Source organism: Enhydra lutris, unplaced genomic scaffold, assembly GCF_002288905.1.
Source record: "Enhydra lutris kenyoni isolate GAN:26980312 unplaced genomic scaffold, ASM228890v2 scaffoldscaffold5, whole genome shotgun sequence".
Lineage (NCBI taxonomy): Eukaryota > Metazoa > Chordata > Mammalia > Carnivora > Mustelidae > Enhydra > Enhydra lutris.
This window is the reverse complement of record NW_019154089.1, coordinates 44,893,759-44,902,695: the sequence shown is the minus strand read 5'-3', so window position 1 is coordinate 44,902,695 and position 8,937 is coordinate 44,893,759. Positions and strand designations below refer to the sequence as shown.

Genomic DNA, 8,937 nt, shown 5'->3' with positions numbered 1-8,937 from the left:
CCCAGGCGCCCCAGAAAAACTTTTTTTAAACTGGTGAGATTAACAGAGATTACAATTCTATTTAGTAATAAACCAATGGGGGCGCCTAGGTGGCTCAGTGGTTAAAGCCTCTGCCTTCGGCTCAGGTCATGATCTCAGGGTCCTGGGATCGAGCCCCACATCAGGCTCTCTGTTCAGCAGGGAGCCTGCCTCCTCCTCCTGTCTCTCTCTGCCTGCCTCTCTGCCTACTTGTGATCTGTCAAAAAAAAAAAAAAAAATCTTTAAATTGCTACACTGTATTGCTAACTCATAAGAAAAAGTAACTAGCCAAAATCATAGATGAGAGGGAATATTAACTCACAGAGGGGACACTTCTTGTGAATGTCAGAGCTGGGATCACAGCACACGTCTGTTCTGTGCCCATGTAAATGCTGACTTGGAGGATGGGGAGCAGTGGGCATATTCTCATCTTCTTTACTATCCTCAGGGTCTTCTTTTTTTTTTTTTTTTAAGATTTTATTTATTTGACAGACAGAGATCACAAGTAGGCAGAGAGGCAGTCAGAGAGAGAGGAGGAAGCAGGCTCCCTGCTGAGCAGAGAGCCCAATGCGGGGCTCGATGCGGGGCTCGATCCCAGGACCCTGGGATCATGACCTGAGCCGAAGGCAGAGGCTTTGACCCACTGAGCCACCCAGGCGCCCCTCCTCAGGGTCTTCTAAACCATCAGGCCCACTAACACTTCCAGCAGGCTGGCTGCAGATAACACGATCTTCCAGTCCCCAAGAAGGTACTCTCACAGGTGGCCTTCGGATTTCCTCGGCTCAGTCTCTGGTTTCCTGTGTCTCACAAGCATCACCAGACCGCAGGACCGGCTGTGTGTTGGGCACTGCAGCCACCTGACCATTTTGCTCAGAGCAGGGCTGTGAGATCTGAGGACTCTGGGAATTCTGACCTTCCATTTTCCTTTTTGCTTGATTTGCTAGACTCCTTCTAAGTTCCTTCTCCTGGAGTTTTCCAAATGTGCAGTTAGACCATGTATCTTTGTCTTGTAAGTTTCCACTTCAGCTAGCGTTGGTGTTACATTTCCAGCAGTCTTCACTTGCTCCTTCCGTTTCAGCTCTGTGTTTGCAGTTCTTCCACACATCTATTGAATTTTGTTTTCTCATCCTGCAAGAGGCATTTACCTCTATTATACTTTTCTGTTTTGTCAGCAGTTTCTTTGGTCACTTCACAGACTTACCCCTCTGTTACACTGTCAGGATCTGTCTCAGCTGCAGACGGTGGCAGCTTTCTATCTCATCTTGGGTAGAGCCAGCACGAGCTGGGTCTGTGTTTATGGAGACATCATTCCCGTTTTTGCTGATTCCCAGTTTTCCTTGTGAAGACACTATTGCTCTTGGCTGATTGGTTTATTTACTTGATTTTGGAGCCTCTGGCATTCCTTGATTTTTTTTTCCTTTGTAAAGATCTGTTACCATTTGAAGACAAAGTTTCAAATCATCAACTTCTCTTCTCAGTTCATCAGTCTTTCCAACCACCCACCTTTTTTCCTCCACAGCATTTAGTTTAAGTTCTGCCATTGCATCTGCTTTTTTTCCCCAAGTGTGCAATGTGGAGATCTGCCATTTGGCCAGAAAGATAACTTCTTGCCTGAACCTGTTCTTCTGCTTATGAACTTGCTCCTTAAAAAAAAAAAAAAAAAATCTTCCTTGCTTGAGAGTGTAAACAAAGAAAGCTCTTTGCAGATTTCCTTTTCAGCCAAACAGAACTATAGCCTGCCAATCTCTTCTTTGAAATGAGTAATCATGCTTGCCTTTTTTTTTTTTTAAGTTTATTTATTGAGGGAATCTCTATACTCAGCATGAGGCTTGAACTCCCAACCCCAAGGTGAAGAGGCAAACACTCCCCCTACTGAGCCAGCCAGGTGCCCCTGAGTAATTATGCTGTCTTTGTTCCCATCTAAACTCTTTAAAGTCTGGACCTTTGACACTAGCTTGGTATTTTCTGATTTCGGTATTCTTCAAATGTACCTTATAAAGTTCCTTTTCATTCTTTTCCATCTGTAACTGACATCAGTTTTTCTCTTTCATATTGTGCCTTCCTGAGGTTGTCCTTTAAACTGTTTAATTCATGGGGTGCCTGCGTGCCTCAGTGGGTTGAGCCTCTGGTCATGATCTCAGGGTCCTGGGATCGAGCCCTGCATGGGGAGCTGCTTCCCTCTCTCTCTCTGCCTACTTGTGATCTCCCTGTCAAATAAATAAATGACATCTTTAAAAACAAACTGTCTAGTTCAGTTTCTTTTTCAGTTCACTGACACAGTATCTTCCTCAAGCTGGAGAGCTTTGGATGTAGCATCATTGTATCTCTTCTTAAATTCTTCATTTTCCATTTTTAATTCTGTGATTCTTCCACGAGACCTTTCTGCTGTGCTTGAAGTTGGTCATGTCTTTCTTTCTGATGGTTAAGTTCTCTTTCCATACTTCAACTTATTCTCAAAGTTGTGGTGTTTCTTTTTCCAGAACAACAATTAACTTTAATAGTTTTTTTCTTCTTTCACAGTTTTCTCAGTTTTCAACTCAGGAAGGCCAGCTTTTTGGTTATCACCAATATGTCAGAATTTCCTTCATCTTCCATAGCAAGTAACTCTTCAACTGGGGAAGCTGGAAACTGGAAAGGTGTACTTCTTCCATGAATTTCACCCTTATGGGTAACATAACAGAACTGATGAATTTCTCCATATCATTTGGAAGGTAATATCCTTGAAATGCTAATACACAATTAACTGTTAATCCTTCTACGTAATGTTCAGGCTTAGGAGACCATAAAATTGTGTAATAATCACAAGCAGTACTCCCTCCAAGCTTGAATATACCAACCCAATCTTCTGGATGTGGATGGATATGTAAGGGCCTATTTCGCCAGAGCGATTCCATCTGGTTAAAAAGTGATTTTGTTGTTTATGCAGTAAAACTTAAACTGACCCTGCCCCCCCCCCCAGGGGAACTTACTTAAAAGCAAGTCCGGGAAACTAGTAAAATATGGTCGACCAGTCCCAGGTAACAGAGCCCAAACACAAGGGCGGGTCAGGCCAGGTGGAGACATCCAATCATGGAGCGCGCATACTGTCTCCCTAGCTACCAAGGAGTTTGGGCCCCGCCTTTTGGGCGCCTTTTGGGTGCCAATTCTGACCAAGGTAATGGGCTAGTTCAAATATCTACTATAGTGTAAATTGTAATGCAATTGGCCACCTGTGTGTGACCTAGCATGACTGTGCAGCTTTCTCTGTGTGTTACAATCTCATTGGTTACCTGTGTGTGGCCAGGCTCAACCACATGGCCTTTGCCCTTTAAAAGTTAGTCTGTAAGGAGGGAGGGGTCACCCTCTCTGTAAGAGGTGCCCTGACCGGTGGATTTGATTCTCGATGCTTGGTGCGAAATAAAGCTTTGCTTGACCTTTGCTTTGTATCAGTCTCGCTCCTTTGATTATGGACCCATCAGATATATGGAGTTAAGGTATAATGACATTCCAGGTGTGCATTCAGAAGATAGCTCTTGGCCACATTTTGAGAGATGACATTGGCAAAGTTGGAAGTCTGCAAGGGGACTTCTTGAAGGGATGTTACTGTGACTCCTTTGAGGGACAGAGGGAGCATTAGAGAGCTTCTGGGCCTATACCACCATCAAATACCAAACCTCTCGCACCACCACTGCCTCCCTCCACCGACTGGCTACAACTTCCCAAGTGTTTTTATCTTTTAAGTATTAAGTTTCCTAATAATCTGTGGTCCTGGGACACCTGGGTGGCTCAGTGGGTTAAAGCCTCTGCCTTCAGCTCAGGTCATGATCCCAGGGTCCTGGGATGGAGCCCCACATGTGACTCTCTGCTCAGCAGGGAGCCTGCTTCCTCCTCCTCTCTCTCTCTCTCTCTCTCTCTCTCTCTCTCTCTCTCTCTGCCTACTTGTGATCTCTATCTGTCAAATAAATAAATTAAATCTTTAAAAAAAAATTTGTGGTCCTATTTAGACAAGCACTTTAAAAACCTTTTCTAAAATATTATTTAAAAACTCCCCAAAGTCAAATTGTAAATCAAGTCTTTTTGACATGCAATATTTCAAAGTATTTGTTGAACTAGGCTTATTTGAAATGTAAATAAGTGTAAAGTATTTGTTAAATTAGGCTTATTTGACATGTAAATTTCATGAGAACTATTGTCAAATAAGTAATACTAAGCCTTCTTTATATTGTATTTTTAGATTGTGGCACATATGGATGAAGTCGTTCTCCCTATGCAAGAAATGTCCCCTCATAGCCAAGCTTTTGCCATCTTGATGTCTTTGTAACATGGCAACACTCTCCTCCTGAATCAGAGAAATTAAGATGGGTGAACAATGGTTGTAAATTAAATGAACAGTCAGGGCTATGGGAAACCCAAGACACCTGCTTGGTTCTTCCCAGCTCTCTGGCAAACCCCATTTTTTGGTTTTTCTTTTTTCTTTCTTTTGCATTTCTTCACCCACCCTAGTACATTTAAGATGACTCAAATTATGAATAGACATTGATGGAAAAACTTCCATAATTTTGCAAAAATAGTTTACCAGCAATAATCCTGGAATATAATCCATAGTCCTATAAAACTGGTTTTGTTCCCAGACCTCCTTCTGGACCTTTTGAACACCTGCAGCTGGACTTCATTCAGCTGCCCCTTATTATGGATTATGAATATGTCCTTTTTATTGTATGTGGTTTTCCAGATGGGTTGAAGGTTTCCCCTGCTGCAAAGCTGATGTCCTCTTGGTAGCAAAGAAACTGTTAGAAAATGTGTTTTGCACTTGGTATACCTTTCCTAGTCTCCAGTGATGGAAGAACCCACCTTCACCAAGCAAATCATATGAACTTTAATGAAAACCTTGCGAACTTCTTGGAATTATCATTGTCCCTATCATCCTCAGTCTTCAGGAAGGTTGAGAGAACTAATGGAATCCTTAAACTTAAAACCTCTTAACTTGCCAAAACAACTGGACTTCCCTAACCTAAGATATGCTTTTGATTTTGCTGACTGCTAATGATACCCTTTTGGGAAACATAAACTCATTCCACATTAGATAGTTACCAACATACCAATGTCTATTGGAATACAGCTTTCTGCTGATCCTTTATTATTTCATGCTAATATAACTGGCTGAGTAAGTCTTTAATGTCTTATGCTTAAGCCTATCAACAATAGGTTAAAGAAGCCTCCCCAGATTCCAATTCATAGGATCTTGCTGGTCACAGTGTGGAGGCTGGTGACTGGGTATTCTGGAAATATTGTTAGACAAAAACAGCCCTTGAGCCTCGTTGGAAGGGACTTTGCCAAGTGTCCCCAACCATGGACACTGCTGCAAAATTAGAAGGCATTGAGCCTTGGATACGCATCTCACAACTGAAGAAGGCTCCACCTGCTATCTGGTCCTGTGCAGACCCTGGAGATCTCTGAAACAAATTGCAAGGAAGAGAGGTACCTGACAGTCAGGTAAACTGCTTCTTCCCAAGACAGGGGATCAAGACTTCATACTATAAACATGAAATACTTTCTCCCACTTTTCTTTTCCTTTACTTTGTCATTGGCCTGGAAAGACCACCCTCATTCATATCACCCAGGCCATTGCTAAGAGGGGATAACCTTTCAGATTGTTGGATTTATCATCAAAGATTCTGATCTATCCATGATGCTGGATATCTCATCCTCCCTGTGACCAATTTCTCTTATTTTCCTAATGTCACTACAAAATACAATCAGTCACCCATAGAAGTCTTTTACTAACTTCAACTTTTATGTCCTGAACAACCAGTGCCTTGTTTTTCCCTTTCTCTGATAGTAACTGTACTTACCCAATGTGTGAACTAGACTAACACTATCTTGGACAAATCCAGTATGATGACCATTCCATGATCTGAAGACTTCTTGAGCGTAGCACCCTCCCCATTTTTTCTTTCTGTTTAATCACACACTTAAGTACAGTCTTGGGGTATAACATCCTTGATCTGTTCTGGAGATAGGACTGTGATTTTCAAATATTTCCTCCTGGGTGGTCCCTCAGCACATAATCCCCAACCCTTAGGACTACATTTAACATGCCTGCACTCCCTACACCATCTGGTAAAAAAGGGAGTGCATTGGCATTGGGTAGAGGAACGTCAAGCTACCTTTGACCAAGCTAAGATATTAGTTGCTCAAGCACAGGCTTCTGGTCATGGAATGGTCCTTGACCTCGTATCCTTGGACCCTAGATGTATTACACAAGATCAGATGAATTGGCCATTATGGCAGGAACAGCATGGTAAGTTAACTCCATTGGGCTTTTGGTCACAACACTGGCAGAGAGCAGAGATCTGATATTCTCCTACTGAACAAGTGTTGAGTCAATAAGACCCTTTAGTAAGTGGAGCCCTTAAGGACTGCTCTTCTGGTAAATGTCTGGACTGGTTTGCCTATAAAGGGGTGGATGGATGGGATGTTTGCAAGACCAGCACCTGTCATAGCACAAGCCTCTATGATGCCTACTTGCAACAATGGAGTGTTCTTTCCACTAGTCCATTGGGAGATGAATTACATGCTATGTTTGGGTCCATAGAATATGAAACCTTTAATGTCCCCCTCAGCCTCTTATGGAGAACCCCCCCCATAAGTAAAGGAAGGCACATACCCTATTCCTAAAGATGCTTGGTATATAGATGGCTCTAGTAGAGAAAATCCTAGTCACTGGACTGCAGTAGCACTCCAACCCCGGACTGATACTCTGTGGTTTGAGACTGGAGGGGGTTAATAAAAACAGCCAATGGACTGATTGAGGACTGCCTGAATGGTATAAGTCCATATGAACTTTGGCTCCTTATCCTCTGCAAAGACAGTTGGGTTGTTTATAAGGGTTTGACAACCTGGGAAACCAATTTTAACTCCTAATAAACTCTTGGCTGAGAACTGCATGTGTCCCTGTGGGAGAAAAGCAATGTTACTTGGGGATAGTCTGAGCCTGGTCTTGTGAAAGCAGAGTTCAGATTTCACAGTGTAATCCAAATCCACGAATGTCCTGATGTTAACTGGCACCCCAGGAGGACTTGTGAGAAGATTCTGTTTTCCCCAAAATGTAGGAAACACCAAGAGAACCATTCTGGAAAGACTTACCTGGAACATCTGCTCAGGAAAGAGAAAAGAAAGATAGAACTTCTCCTGGGAAAGGGGAGAGTTTATCAGGAAGGTGAAAAGTAATAAGACACTAAGTATCACTCCTCTGAGGTTAGGATTATTGTTAAGGATGAAGGGAGGGAGAAGGGATCAAAAGATAAAATTTCTCCTAGGTTTCTGAATTGTACTAAATATGAACAAGAAAAATACTTAGCTTAGTATTGTGCTAAATACTAAATGTACTAAATACTTAGTACAGTTCAGAAACCTAGATTAAGCTTAATATCATACATGTTTGCAAAGAAATCATACTAAGGAAAAACAGTTGGGGGGGAAATAACCATGTAGGGTTAGAGGTAGAAACTAGAATGCTGAGTCAAGTTTTTTAAAAAGTTAATAGAGTAGAGTTTTAGTTAGGAGTCCCTGATATCTGAATATCAGATAGCTTTCCTCTAATTACAAGTTTTATGCTATCCTGATAACCACTTTTGAAAAAATACATTTAAAAAAAAATCCCAACAAAGATTAACTGAAATGTCCCTTGAAACATGCTCCTGCTTCCAAGAGCCCACTCAGAGGACTAAGTTCAAAGCTAATCAGATGGGTGGGCTTGAGGTCAAGAGAGGGGGGATGCCAGCAGAGGGGTCATTTGGCCAAGGCCTCAGGCTCATATGGATCCTCAGATTTACACATTAAATATTTCCTTGAACTGACGTTGTACCATTTTTCATAGGAATGAAAATAGTCATGTCCCAACTTTTTTTTTTTTAAGATTTTATTTACTTATTAGACAGAGATAGACACAGTGAGAGAGGGAACACAAGCAAGGGGAGTGGGAGAAGGAGAAGCAGCCTCCCCACCAAGCAGGGAGCTGATGAGGGGCTTGATCCCAGGACCCTGGGATCAGGACCTGGGCAAAAGGCAGGCGTTTAACGACTGAGCCACCCAGGTGCCCCAATGTCCCAACTTTTAAACTGTGATCAATCAGAGGACATACCACCTATAGATGAGCAACATCTAATAAGATGTTTAAAATTCTGTAATCCTGGGGCACCTGGGTGGCTCAGTGGGTTAAGCCTCTGCCTTCGGCTGGGGTCATGGTCTGGGGTCCTGGGATTGAGCCCCACATCGGGCTCTCTACTCAGCAGGGAGCCTGCTTCCCCCTGTCTCTCTGCCTGCCTCTCTGCCTACTTGTGATCTCTCTCTCTCTCTCTCTCTCTCTGTCGAATAAATAAATAAAATCTTTTAAAAAAAATTCTGTAACCCTGTATTCAGTACAGTAATAATGCATTGCATTTCTAAAGTGTGATCTTTTAAGACTCATCAGATTTTTGTTATACTGTGTGGCTTGGGTACTTCCGTACTCAGCCACAATTAACCCATCTTCTCCCTTGAATGGTAAAGCCAAGACATCTGAAAACTGCATTTCCAAATTTTCCTTGCCAACAGAGCTGCAGTTAGTCTTTGTCAATGGAAGGCACCCTTGCCTGGATCCAAGGCAGGAAGAAGTCGTGCCACTTAATGGCTTTGGCAGTATAAGAGGAGCCCAGTAAATGAGGCTCACACAGCATTAGCTACTTCCTCCTTTCCAGACCGAACTTGACTGGGAGTGGTTTCAGAAAACAACTCAAAAACAAGAATTTAGGGGACGCCTGGGTGAAGCCGCTGCCTTCAGCTCAGATCATGATCCCAGGGTCCTGGGTCCTGGGACAGAGTCCTGGGCTCCTTGTCCAGCAGGGAGCCTACTTCTTTCTCTGCCTCTGCCTGCCAATCTGCCTGCTTGTGCTCTATGAC

The 8,937-nt window shown here is 42.8% G+C and overlaps 1 pseudogene; it reads right to left on the bottom strand.

The window, feature by feature from the left end:
* Positions 1–302: 302 nt before the first annotated feature.
* LOC111140773 lies at positions 303–8,569 on the bottom strand (annotated as a pseudogene).
* Positions 8,570–8,937: the final 368 nt, after the last annotated feature.